Source organism: Barbus barbus (genome assembly GCF_936440315.1).
Source record: "Barbus barbus genome assembly, chromosome: 49".
NCBI classification, from domain to species: domain Eukaryota; kingdom Metazoa; phylum Chordata; class Actinopteri; order Cypriniformes; family Cyprinidae; genus Barbus; species Barbus barbus.
The window spans coordinates 16,032,205-16,047,570 of record NC_136727.1 but is presented as its reverse complement, the minus strand read 5'-3'; the positions used below and the strand labels follow the sequence as shown (position 1 = coordinate 16,047,570).

At 37.0% G+C, this 15,366-nt stretch overlaps 1 protein-coding gene across 2 annotated transcripts in view; it reads right to left on the bottom strand.

Moving 5' to 3' along the window:
• The window catches only part of LOC306867625 (gamma-adducin-like), a 90,942-nt gene that overhangs the window by 60,923 nt on the left and 14,653 nt on the right, over window positions 1–15,366 (bottom strand). The window lies entirely within an intron of this gene.

Here is a 15,366-nt window from a genome sequence, read left to right as displayed (position 1 = left end):
CAAATGTAACTGAGAAAAACAACACGAAGAAGAATACAGTGGCTCATTTCAACTGGTAAAGGCAAAAGTTCATCTGTGGGACTTGAGGACATCAAAAAAATTCACGAGGAACGTGCAAGATGGCGGTCCAGATGGTGGCGCCAAACTGGACCTGTCAAATGTGCCAAAGTAAATAAGACAAATTGCAGTATGATGAATCATCCCACAAGGTGCCACTGAAATTACACTAAACTATCACAAAATTAGATAGTTTTTAAATTAAAATTAAAAACTATTTGCGCATTATTGTCAATGTTTTGGCGTCATGTCATGCAGTTAATATTTCCATGATCAATCACTGCTATCATTTCAGAGTACTCGGACAAATACAATCTTACTGGTTTTTCCACAAATCACTTCCAGTAAGTGCGCAACAACCTTTGGTTTACTGCCACAAGGGCTCTTTGAAGTTGCCTTCGGTAAACACAGATGCAAACATACATGCAATTGCATGCAACAGGGCAACGGTGCAGCGCAATACCATGATCCATCATGTTCAGCTCAGCTGCTGCCAGTGAGGAAAACACCCAACTGGATAATCACACACAATAATCCCAACCTCAACACTGAGTGTCAGTGTTTTAACTGTGTTTTCGGCATTCTACAGCAGTGAAGTCACTTGACAGACTGTACTGAGTGGGAGTGAGTCCTTGTATGCAGTCAGGCTCTTATTACATTACAAGACCACAGAGCAGGGAAATCAACAGCTTTACAATCTCATCAGTCCATGTAAGATAAGGGCTCTGTTCCAAATGCTAGATTGTATAGCGGTCTACATATAGGCAATTGGCGCCTTTATGCCCAAATTATACTTATACTCTAGGGTTTGTATACAGTGCGTTTGATGTATATTTCGTCATGAGCACAATACATGCAAACTTTTGCACTAATTAGTTGGTCCACAAGGTGGCCAAACTGTCCCACCTGTTTTTTCACTGTTGAAAACAAACGGAAAAACAAGACGTAACAACAACTGACACTTACATTGTGTGAGGGGGATTAAAAGATACACAACTCTAGTTTAAACATTTTAAGACATTTTATCGCTCAACTTCTGAAGACGTATAGCACAAACACTGGACAAAAAAGAAAAGTTCTAGTGTGCGCGTTTCGATTGTCTGTGTTCACGCAAGTAATCAAATGGAGAATACTTTGAAAGACTATATGTTTGGTTATAGGAATAAGCTAAACAAATTGAAATTGAAAATAGTGTACGCAGGAAGCAGCATTTGTGACAAAAATAATGCTTTTCAAATTAAGTACACAGGGGGTAAAAGTACATTTTGAGCTAATTCAACTATATTACGATAAATCTTTTTTTGGTACTGAATAAAAATATAGGCTATTGCTGCATCCCAATTCGCATACTATCCGTCCTAAATAGTATTCGACAATAGAATTAGTATGTCCCAAATAGTAGTATGTTTAAAAAAAAGTATGCCAAAGATTCCCGGATGGTCTACTACTTCCGGTTAGAATTCGAAGTGCAGATCGATGCACACTCTAACAGCTAATATTGCCCACAACACACTGCGCGGTGGACGAGGATTCGATTAGAACTACAAACATGCATAAAAAGTGCATACAAACATGGCGGATATGCACGACCGCCGGACAGGTAGAGTTACCGTGCGTTCACACCGCCTCCAGCGAGAGCAGCGTGGCGTGTCTTGGACGGTGAGGACGTCGAGGAGAGTTGAAGTCAGGTCAACTTTATGGTAATGAACTATGACGCGGTTAGGCGGCAACCAATCGGAATGTAGAAGTCCTCCGCTTGAGAGGGTTCCAAAGAACGCAGTCCTGTAAACTTTGGTTCCGACCACATTAGTTCCCAAGCATTTTCACGCTAGAACGCTTGTTTTTCAGCGGAAATGCAATTCATTTGCTCAAAACAACACCGATTTGACCAATTGCATTTAGATTACACTTCAACCAGGACAGTTTGGATTGTAGGCTGCGCACAAATGAATGTTAATGTTAATTAAAGACCTAGGCTAGTAAGTCTCCTATAGACTGCATGTTGAAATTAGACTAATTTAGCACTTAACCATGAACACGCTGCGCCACACGGATTCGGTCAGTGGATACACTCCAAAATGGTGCTACGGTGACGCGAGAGGAGACGAATTGTTGAATAAAGTCGTTATTAGGGATGGGTATCGTTAAGGTTTTAACGGTATTACTACTCTTATCGATACTGCTTATCGATCCGGTACTTTAACGGTATTCTTATCGGTACTTTTTGTTTTACTTTGTTTCTTTGTTCATATTCTTACAGTATCTTATGTATATAAAACACTAAAAATGCCTGCACTTCATCAATTTGTAAATGCACCAGTGTGCAGGTATTTTTAGTGTTTTATATACATAAGATAAGATACAGTAACAACATGAACAAAGAAACAAAGTAAAGCAAACTGACAAATACAATAAAACAAACACACAAACGAAATGAAATAAACAGTGCTTTCATTTTTCCATGAAGGTCTACTAATATTAATGTTCAGGTAAGTAATAGTTACAAAAGTAATCAGATGTAAATGAGCACTGCATAGTTTTCACTGTATGTACTGATAGATTTATGTTTATTAAAGCTATAATGTTGTTCAGATTAAGAGCTGTGGGTGATTTTCTCTTTGCATTTTGTTCTTTGATTAACATTGATGGCTCAAGCTCCAGTCTGACACTTTAAGACAATATACTGACACGCATCGGATTTTCTCCCAGCTGTTCTCGTCCAATTAAAACATAAAAGTGAAGACTGTCATAGCCGGCCATTTTTACACATTTTGTGTGTATTTTCTGGCATATTTTTGTGTGTTATTTCGACACGCCCGAAGCTCAAAGTGTACTTTGCTTGTCCGTTTTGGAGCACGCCGCCGCGCAGGCACACGCGCGCACACACATTTCAGCCTGAACAGCATCACTTGTTCAGCTTGTACTCTCAACGTTTTACTATCAAATATGTCCTGCAATGTAGCAACAGTAAAGACGGCATTTTATAACAATCACTGATTGAGCTGATTCAGATGTTAAGTTTTGGTTCGGAGGAACGAATCCGCACCGCTATGAAGGGAAGGGAGTTGTGCTAGAAGAAATGCGGCTATAATACTTGGAAGCCAAAATCGAAAAAAATTAAATAAAAAAAAACACTTAGTTTAATCTAACAGCCACAGGCCTAAAGTGTGAGCAGATGTTTGAATGGTTAGTTCTCTCTTCTATCATAATTAATCAGGACTTTCATGTTGCTTGTGCTGAAGCTCCGCGTGAGCGCGATCTGGCTTCTGAATTGCCAATAGCAAAAATGCATCATAGACAAATGTTTGAATATTATTGCACATAAAAAATAAAAACAGCTGGCGACATTATATATATATATACAATATAATATAATATAATATATAATATAATATATATATATATATATAGAGAGAGAGAGAGAGAGAGAGCAACAATAAATGTATGTGTGTTTTCTTAACTTCTCCAATACCAACAGAAGTACAGATAACGTCAGAGCTTATCGATACTCCGGTCTTTCATAATTTAGCCCCGAGACCGATTTAATACCGAGTTTCGGTACCCATCCCTAGTCGTTATTTAATTTTATTTGCGTACAAAAATATTCTCATCGCTTCATAAAATTCATATTGAACCACTGATGGCCGATGGACTATTTTGACGATGTTTTTCATAATTTGACAGTGTTATATACTTGGCAGTCAATGGGATAGTCACAAGCCTCCCGGTTTTCATCCAAAATATCTTAGCTTTTAAGGGTTTGGAATGACATGGGAGTAAGTGATTAATGACAATATTTTCATTTTGGGGTGGAGTAAACCTTTAAAGAAATTTCTGAGTTTTCCTACTTGTGGTGCCGTTCATGTGTGTTCAACTCATAAATATAATCTATCCAACATTACTTTAGCAACACCATTTATCTTAGAATGGCTCAACTACACAAAAGGTCTACTGTATGTGCACATTCAGATAAGGTAAAGTCCAACGCTGCCAAATATCTTAATTTACTTTTACCTTAAAAATATTTCAAGGTCATCCTTATTTGTGTTCATATAAGTTATAAGCTTTATAAATACAAAAATTATGACTACAAAAGATTTACGCTCTAACTCAAAATGTGCATGGTAAAATACTCATACCCTGTGTCTGTTTAAACTCCCAAATTCTCGCACAAATGACATCATAAAGGAGGTGGGGAGTGATATCAGTGCTGTGTGTGTGCAGTGAATAAGAGCAAAGGAGACAGAAAAGAAAGGAGGAGAGGGGCTGGGGTGGAAAGTGTAGGCTTGAGGAGTCATGTGGGACTTTTTTTTGCAGTCCAGCCAGAGAATGAGGCAGCAGAGAACGGCTTGCGTTTCTGTTGTATTAAGTTAAAGGGGTTTTCAGATAGAAACCAGTGTTTGTTTGTCATTTACAGACTTTGAAAAAAAACCTGTGAAATGCTGGACCGCTGTCGAGACATTATTCACCTTTCATTAACATAAAAAACACAAGCTATTGTGCAAGAGGCAGAGAGAGAAAGAGGTTTGGACTCTACAAATGATTGCTCACATGCGTCATTCCTTTAGAGTCGAGAAAAACGGTGAACGAATCATCCAAAAGCAGCTCACTAGAGTCCCGTAGTGCTTTTTCGGATCAAAACCCACATCACTCACACTGAACTATGATTTATGGGATTACGATAACAAAGCGCCCAAAATCCACTTTACCAGTAAACCTGATTAGAGTTGTCACATTAAGTGGGTCTAGCCAAAATAATCACATACAGCAAGTAAAGCGAGACTAAGACCCTCAGCGACAGATTATTACGCCAATATCTAACCGCATTCCTGATGCGGAGTGTGGAAATGATCACAGATGACTTCACAACCGTAAACAGACCACAGGCCATCATAAAACAAAAAGAAAATTGAAAATGAGTTTTATGCAATGACTTCAGACTATCCAGAGTAAACAAAAGGAAAAACACTGAATATACAGAAATAATGGAAATTCTGCACATATTTTGATTTAGGAAAGTAACAATGTAGGAAATGGAAGTATATAGGCCTACAGTCTAAATAGCAGAAATTTACATTGCTTTTTTACCAATTTTACCAAATAAATAAAATAAAATACTGATGTATGCGTTTTTAATTTGTCTATCTAGAAGCACAAACAAATATTTCTTTATTTACCCCCCCCCCACACACACACACACACACACTTCACTTAATTTTAATAAATGCAAAATGCCAAAAAATAAATCTTAAAGTTGATTCAATCGTTATTTCTACTTTAGTCACATGTGAACGTAATATTGCATTGAATTTTTTATTAATTATTTCTAAATGCAAATCTGAAATATTTATCCACATTGATTTATAAATTTTTTAAATTGTCTAATAATTATTAACAATAAATTATATTATTACATTAAATCATTAATCAGGAATTATTAGCGGTAATTAAAATAATTTGAAATGATAGAAAATAATTGAATTTAAAAATGTATTTAATGATTTATTTTTTTAAGAGGTGTGCTATAACTTAGTGATCAAACTTATGATTTTGGCCTGGTAGATGATAAAAAAAGATGTAAAAACATTTAATGTCATTTGTGAGCTGAACATGTACATCACAAATAAACATTTCTTACTTCGTTGTAAGAGTGGGGCTACTTTGAATACACACACTGTTCTGTTTCCCAGCATTCCCTGCCTGTGTCCTCAAACGCCCCTGACTTGCAAAATCATTGTAACAAGAGTCCAAGAATCAGAATGACTGATCAAGCAGACAAGAACCTCCTCTGTGTCTTCCCCAAAGCACAACAAACCCCAAAACAGCACTTCAAATTAAGTTATCGACTCCTAAGCAGAGACTCAAAAACAAAAACCAGCTCGTCTTCACCTCAAATCAACTGTCTTCATTTATATTTTATGCCACTAAAGCCCGACAAACCTAACTAGTAAATCTACAGGGTTTCAGCTGTGTTTCCCAGACGTAAGAAATCACTCAGGAAGCATCTAATCCAAGCATTTAAAACGTTGTTTTTGAGGGCTCTCCCAACAGTCCCGTAAAGCACGCTAATGCTCAGGGACGCGCCGTCATCACTCTCTTTCAGCGGCCGAAGGAATGGGAAGAACTACAGCCATGTTACATTAATCACAAGAGCTCAGAAAGACTGCGACAGCGAGGGGAGGCTTCAAACTGCCGGTTTTGGGTTTGTGGTCATTACAACCATCAGCGATTCTCGCTTCAGGACGGTAAAATGTCTCGCCAGGTCGTCGTAACTGCATCCATGTCATTGACTCAGAAAAAGGCCCAAACGCCACTTGATCAGCCATTCACACAAGTAAAAATTTCCAGAGAAATGGAATACATTGTACAGACAAATACATACTTGGTTTAGGACTAAACACTTCAAACTGAAAGTCTCATCACTAGTGGTCAACCGATATGACATGGTATGCCACGAACACGTTACCAAGGCTAACAGTAGATTTTAAAACTGTAACGAAGAAACGATTCTATTAATTGGCCAATTATGGTCAAACAGGGTCTGAATTTCATTTTAGAAAATGGGGGAAATTCACCCTTTAGGCGACCTGTAAGGGAGGGTCACTCAATGTATTTATTTTTGTGATTTATAATTATGTGTCGATTCATTTTTATATTGTTACTTACAGAAATGAGAAAACATACGATTCTAGATGGTGCTATGGGGTGATTTTGTTGTGCAGTAGCTTACACCGGTGGATTTATGTGTGAAAAAAGAGCTGTTTGAGAGGTGGATTTATGTGAGCTTGCTTTGGGAGCGAGCGCACAGAAACCTCTCTTAGAAAGTGCGTGAGTACTCTTTTACATCTTCTTGCGCTTGAACGATTTAAAACTGTTTCAATTGGTAAGACTTAAAAGCATGTGCAAATGATACACTGTCAGTGTTTATGAGTGTCTGTGACGCTGAATTGTTTGCAAAACCTGTGGGAATGAGTAAAGTTATGAGCAATACCCGCAATCCTGCTCCGAACCGTCAATCCCTGGTGAAATATTGGCCGATATGTCATTTGTCGTACTAGTCTTCAACAAAAAGTCGCAGAGTGAAGAAAGCTAATTTAAACATGTTTTGCGGGAGAATTTATTTTCGGGACTGTAGCTACATGATGCACATGATCTGAGATTAGATTTACAAAATGAGCACAATAATGCAGACAACCCATCAAACAAAATCTGTTTAATGTAAATACATCTACAAAAAATGTAGCTACACTTTTCTGCAAGATGTCCCAACTTTCAGAAAGCATTGAAAATAAAAAAAGAAACTACATGTTTAATATCTGATTTATTAGTAATTTTATATCATTATTGATTAGGGTTGCACAGGGGCGTAAATTTTCTGGTAAATATCAAGCATTTTGATAGGAAATGATAACGAATACCAAAAAAAAAAAAACCTATATGAAAATTTCTGGACTTAATGGACGATAACATTCTTATTTTTGGGTAAATGTGTACCTATTAAGCTCACGTATTTTTGAGATCAGATTATATAAAGAAAAAATAATTGATCATCCTACTTGATGACTTAACCAGTTGATATGTTTGTTACTATATACCTCCTATAATTTCAAGTCAGTCAGATCATTGCACACTGAGATATGAGTCTCCATGTGTTCACACTGTCTGGCGGCCATTTTGAAAGCTGTCACCAAACAGGGGCTCCTTAAATGTGCATTTTTTAGACATTTAAGCCTTTATTTTTCGGTAAATTTCACTAGGCTAAGCTCATACTGTAGTTTTTTCTGTCCGCCAATTTTAACGCTCAAGCTGTTTATATCTAGGATTCTGATTGGCTGTCAGAATTTTTAGCGTTAATCAGCTAGAAAAAAAAATGCTCAAAGTGATTCCAACAATATTGTTACAGTTGTGGTGTGGACTTCTCTATTCACTCCCTCCGCTATTATTCACTATCATCCTTCTGGTGAATGGCCCTTTAGCCAAATAAAGCTACTGTTCAGTTATACAGTTTTATATGCATTATATAGGCCTAATGTATTTTCCTTTGAGGCAATACAAACTGCTACCCTCAGTGGACAGACTCCACTCAATAGATGGACTAAATAGTTACAGCACTTTACTAACAAAAGCAGCATAATGATTTGTCTATGGTTGGGGTTTGGTCACATTTATTGTGATTTAGGAAATCGATGTGGTCAAAATCCAGTCATTTCAATAGAAATTCACACAAATCAAGAATTTTAGCCTTTTTTCCCCACGCAGATTTCCTATCAATGTTAAATTGGTCAAGTGAATTCACGATTTTAACACCAGAAAGCTTTGTTTAAAAGTAGCTTCTGTGTACACTATCGACAATGGACTTTTTGGCCACAAAATGTGACCAAACCTTTACTTTAAAATTTGCCAACACTAAAAACAATAACATTAAACCAGTCATACCATACCAAAATGTTGGTTACATTTATATTTGAGGAAATAGAAGTGACAACTTTATTTTGTTTACACAAAAGGGATTGACACCTTTTTCCTGTTGCTCTCTTTCATACTACGAGATAGTAAGAGCTCAACAGACCTCCCTCAAAGAGCTCAGCTGAGGGGAAAAACCCACCAAATTGACCCTGTCTAGAGCCCTCGGGGAGTTCCGCAGCATGTGATAACCATCATTATCGTCTGTACCAACACATCTGTCTAAACACTGCTAGGTCAACCACACAGTGGGTAGTAAATGCGGCGAGTCTGTCCATTATTCCACTCGGTATGTTCGATTATGATATGCTCTATACAAATAAAGGATCCAAATGGGAACCATAGAAGATTTTGGGTTTGCAAAGAACTTCTCAGTGAACGGTTCTTAAAAGAACCACTTGTTTTTCTCTCGTCTTAATCTGAAGAAACTTTTTCACTCTCAAAAATAATGATTCCTAAGGGGAGTTCTCACAACAATGCCATAGAAGAACCATTTTTGGTCCCCAAAAGAACATTTTTAAAAACCAGGCTATTTAAAAAAAGTAAAGAACCTTTTTCCACTCTAAAGAGCCTTATGTGCAATTGAAAGATTCCATGGATGTTAATGGTTCTTTATGGAACCACTGACACCAATTAAGGACCTTTATTTTTAAGAGTTTAGTTACACAGTTCTGAAATTCAATGCTCATTAAACTCAAATTTGTTTAATCCTGTTATGCTACATGCAGATAATTCGGTCACGCTCCACTCACAGCGCTGATGGGGTTTAGGGTCACTTAGATAACATCAGCACTTACATAATTGTGTCTGGCCTGTGTTGTCCTACAGACAGCTGGTGGCCCCTGAGGTGATTCCTGCTCTGCCACTTATGCAAGCTTGCTAGCCACATTTCAGTTGCAACCAAAACAATTAGCATCTGTTTTCACACTTCCAGACCTTTTTATTGGCTGAGCAACCCATTAAATTTGGGGTTTTACTGCAGAGAGCTCTCAGTTATTTTAAAAAACCGTGACAATTGTGGGAAATGGGGATGCTTATGCAACACTGGATTGTCAGTGTGATTCTGTCAGACGGCTCTGAAATTCACAGACTCTCATTCTTGTGTTGGCTCTTTTCATCACCCTGAGCATTATGGGGCTTGTAAGAAGACTGTGCTGAGATTTTGTGGCGTACTTGGGTAGCCCAAACCATCATTACTCTAGTCTCAACCTCAGACGGCACACCCACTGTCTGTTTGCTGGACGCTTGCCTACAAAAATGGCTGAAATCACCAGCTCCAATCTGACTAGGGTTTGTCAAGAATTCTGAATGATATTACTATATTAGTCTGGGAAATGCATGAGGTATACATGTGATACTGCCAGTCTGTGGTTGTCAGACATGGTCTGAACCCAACAGAGTGATCAAAGAGCTGAGAGGAAGTCCACTTTGAACGGCTGACAAAGTATATTTGACAGACTTACGGGCAGATGAGTGCTCAGTAAACCATCTCAATATGTAAGTATCGCTCTATGCCAGAACAGATGGTGCTCGTGAATCCCTTCAATAAATGATAAAAGCCCCTCAGGACCACTGCAGTGGACTGACAAGCCTTGAGAATATGAATACATCCATGCCAGAGTTTGCAAGGGTACTGAATGGAGATCTCTGTGCAGTTACGTAGCGGCCAATGCAATCCTCTCTTCTAAAACCTACCTAGCATGGCATGACATAATGGGTCTTAATTAGTCTTAATCACTTTAGCAGAAAAATAGGAGGAGTGAAAAATGCCTTTTAGACTAATAACAGCAAGTTTTCCTGATGTCAGGAATTAGAGTGCTAGAGTCTATGGGCTGAAAATTCAACCCAAAATGTTTTATATTTGACATAAAAGTATTTTTTGTATATAAAAATGTAGTATTTTTTAATAAACATATGAATTATATACTTTGGTTCTTCATCAAAGTCATTATGAATCATGATATGAAACATAAGTAACAAATAGGCCTAAACTGGATCCATCGTTCTCAAAGTGTACTGAGCTGTATAGGCATATAAATAAAGTACTTAATTTTAATGAGACACAAATATAATTCCAGTAAATACTATTTGTTTGACTGTAAATTACCTCACCATATACAGAAAAAAAAGAAGAGACAATTCTTAAAATGTACAGTAAAATTTTATGGGTTTTGGAAGTAAAAGTATGAATTACCATATAGCCCAATTATGGTGAAAATCATAAATTTTACAATCATATTTTTTCATTATAACCAGTTAAAATGATTTTCTTGCTTGTAGAAAAATAGAAAAATGATCTTATGATGAAAAATGTTCTCAGAAGTTTCTGTATGCATCAGTTTGAACATATTTGATCAAATGTGTGTTTTGTTTTATGTTGTTTAGTTAATGTTTATACCAGTTTTAGTGTGTGATGCCCTGATTATGCTTTGATTTATCACAGTAAAAAATAAAATGTATTTTTTATTTATTTTTACAGAAAAACACTGCAAATATGCTACTGTGAAAACCCTGTTGGTTTACTAAGTTACCTTACCATATACATTGAAAAATTGTAAATGGTTTAAAAACTCATTTTATTTTTTGACCCTGGCCACCATCTATATAAGAGTGCGGACATGCCACTTACGATGAACTCTGATTCATTCATGTGGTTTTATATTGTACCACCTGTATTTGTTATGATCATTCTCAGTACACTTTAAAGTAAAGAGCAGATTTTGGTGCTTCAAGTAAATAGGTATAGCAACATTTTATCATTTAATGAAATATATCATTATGAGCTGTAAAATACACAGGTACCTTGTAATACCGTAAACACTGTCGCAGTATTTTTTACACTGAATTTCGGGCAACCAAAGATGCCTTGATTACAGTGTGATTTTGTTTTAATACCTGTATTATTATGCTGATAAGTATATTTTAAGGCACACAGCAGTTATCTGATGTAGTGACTCAGAATCCCCTGGGAATGAGCAGCTCAATGGTGACGAGACTCTGTGTGTAGTGACCGTAGCCAAAGCACAAAAACAATACTAACACTCAGCGGAGATACGAGTTCGTTGCAATCTCACAGCTGGAGCAGATGGGCCGGCAACCTTTTGCTCCAATGAAAGGATGAGATTTTTAAACAAACAGCATGTGGTTTATGCAAAACAGCCTGTCATTGCATCAAACGGTGCTTTCTAACTTTTAACACAGCCTAAGTAACTGATTTATCTAATACATTTATGAAGTTCTAAAGAAATACAGACTCATTTCAGAGAAAAAATGGGTGCAACCACAAAAAAAAAAAAAGAGCAGAAACTATGTTAGATCTGTTCATCAAAAAAATTAAAATTATTTACTCATCCTAATGTTGTTCCAAACCCATATGTTGTTATTTTTTCTGTACAATTCAAGAGTAGAAACTTTTTAAAGAATTGTTTCAGTCTAATTATTTCAGTTCACAAAGCATATGAACATTTTTGTTTTCTTCTTTTGGTCCTGGTCCCTATATGAACCTGTTATGTATGGCAAAAGCTGTAACTAATACTATTGTTCAAAAATTTCAAAAAAATTTGTGTTACACAGGGGGGAAAAAGTCCCAGATTCTAAGGTTTTGAACAACATGAGGGTGAGTAAACAACAACAATTTTAATGTTTTGCTCAACTATCTCTTAAAAAGTCAGTTGATGTATGTTTATATGCTGGTATGAATCACCAAATTCAAAGATCTTCAGTACCACCCTTATGTTACATGATTTGTATCTTACGGGCATGACTGTGGTGATGGGAGGGTTTCGGTTCATCGAGCACTGAAAGTGCAACTGATCTGATACACATAGATCTCCTGTGAGGCGTGAGGACTGCACACACCCAAACACACAGATGGACGAGAGAGGGAAACAACTGTGACCTTTTCATGCACTGTCAGGCTCATTTATTCCTTAGTGTCAATCTTTTGGTTTAACAATGCAAATGAGGACAAAATATGCCAAATGTCATGTTGAACCACTCATGTGGATCCCAAACTTCCCTTACCACATAACCTTTCTTCCCTGAAGAGCTTACAATAAAGAAAATCTATCTTTAATCCAATAACGCTAGAACAGAGAAAAACTAAGAGGGTCGTTCAAACAACAAAGCCATTGAGCAAAAGTCGTTGTTGGTGTTGGTGATTAACAGCTACCGTTGTAACAAAATTTAGAACAGTTCGAGTTCATGCAAATGAACAGCAATGTGGCAAATGCCAATGGGAGCGAAGACATTTAATAGGGATGCACGATATTATCGGAATCGGCCGATAATGGCTTTAAATGTAAATATCGGTATCGGCCTGATATGAAAAATGATGCCGATATGTCTTGCCGATAAGAGGAATGGGTTAACTCACATGTGCTCGGGGTGTGCTAGGGATTAGATCACGTAAGCAGTAGGGATGTAACGATTACCGGTTTGACGATAAATCATGATAAAATTCCCCACGGTTAGTATTACCGTTTCATATTTTAATTATCATTAAAACCGTATTCGATTACCACGATTTGAACAACTCATGATAAATAAATATTGTCCAGCATAAAGCAGCGTGTAACTGTCTCACGAGCGCACAGCAGCAGAGTTTCATTCTGAGTGAAAACAGGGCGGAAAAGCTGGGAGGTTTTAAAAGAGTGCTGAGGGAATTATACAAATGAATATATCAGTGAATTGATTATATGAATGTACCTCTGAAGGATAAACTGTCTTCAGAAACGATTCGATGGCATTTTGTTTTCATCTTAAATGAAGAAATACTGCTTTGTTCGCGGAGTTCACGGGAATCAGCTGTAATTCAGCTTTTCCATATAAAGTGCCACCTGCTGTCAGAGAGTGGATTTACAGACACTTATTTACATTCAGCCTGTGTGCAGTTTCTGTCTGGCCAAAAAACGGACCAAATTTGCATGCCCTGCTGTAAATCTTAACTGCTTGATGAAAAACAAGCTTATGTGGATTCTACACATTTAAACAATTCAGATAGGCTATGTAGAATTATTTATGGAGCAGATAAGTGGATAGAGAGTTGGACTTGTAACCTGAAGCTCGTGGGTTTGAGTCTTAGGTCCGGCAGGGATTGTAGGTGGGGGAGTGAATAACCAACATTCTCTCCACCCTCAATACCACGACTGAGGTGAGACCCTTGAGCAAGGCACCGAACCCCCAACTGCTCCCCGGGTGCTGCAGCATTGGCTGCCCACTGCTCCATGTGTATGTTCACTACTTAGTGTACACTTGGATGGGTTAAATGCAGAGCACTAATTCTGAGTATGGGTCACCATACTTGGCCAAACACCACTTCCCCCCTCCCCTTCCCTTCCCCTTATTAATCAATTATCATTTTCACTTAACTCTTTTCTTTAAAGGCTGAAATGTGAGGTTTACCTTTATATGAAACTTTTTCAACGCTTTATTTGAACATTTACATTATTTATTTGAACATGCTATTAAACTGGTGTCAGTCAAGTTGTCATTTAAAATCCAGACCTCATTGGTAATGTTATTGTTTTAGTGATTATGCAAACAAAAAGTCCTTTTATTTGTTGTTTGTTGATTTTTAAGTGTAAAACTTGAAGTGATTTATGTGTCGGTACTTTTTGAACATCTCCAGCATATTTTAACAATACCGTGATAATACTGATAACCGTGATAATTTTGGTCACTATAATCGTGATGAGAAATTGTCATACCGTTACATCCCTAGTAAGCAGTGTGGCTCATTCTTGAGGCAAAGTTTTGTCTGAATGACGATTAGATATATTTTGGATCCTGCATTTAATCTGTGAAAGCACATACAGAATGACGCGTTCGGTGTGTGACAGAGTAAACAGTAACAGCATGTGCAGTGACAGCAGCGGCAGCCTCCCCCGGGTCCTAACGCCCGTTTGGTAAGGCGTTTTAATCTGTAGGGGGTGCTGTTGGCCTACCAATGAAATTAAAAGTAAAATAGACTACACAAATAACATTTACACTGTTTCTGATCAAATAAAGCAGTAATTAATGTCATAATTACTTCACATTACTACACATTTTTTCAGGTTTGGTCTATAAAGGGTCTATTAAGCAAATACTTGCTTTATTCCGTTTTTCTGCTTCTGCATATTATAAAGCCAATTGGAAAATAATGCAGCTATAATTGTGTGGGTGTGTTGGTATGGATGTCAGTGTGGTTTGTATGCATGTCACAAAAAAAAAAAAATTGTGTGTACGTGTGTGTTCTTCTAAAAATTGAGAGAGAGAAACTCTACTGCAAATCACAAGTCCAACCACTGTGTGCACCAGCGGAGTTTTGCTGGCATCTAATGGGGAAAATTTGGACTGCACCCAAACAAAATTTTACTGAAAGCTCATTTTTTGAGATATCAACCTCAAATTTGGAACACAACTTGTTTAGATTTATTACTTTGTTTTTCTAGCAGGTTTAGGATTCAACATGTTTCATATTTAAAATATTCATAAAATAAAATATAAAATATTGTTCATAAATAACTTTCATAAACTTAAACCTGTATAACTTTTTTTGTTTCACTTTTTAAACTTTTTTTAGTTCATCAATAACCTGCCATGGGTCTTCTTTAAAATGATACCAAACTTAAGTCTGTGCTCCCAAGCTTCCAATTTTTATGATTGTTTTTTGACATGGACTTTTTGTCCACTATGGACCTAAGTATTTTATTGAAGCACAAGGGTTAATCAAAACACACCTGAACCAGCTAAGTAAGGTCTTCAGGATAACTTGGGGAAAATAAAAACAAAAACATAAATTAAAAAAAGAAAAAAAAAAAAAATACTGGCTGGGTGTTCTGAAAGAGGTTGGAAATCAAATTT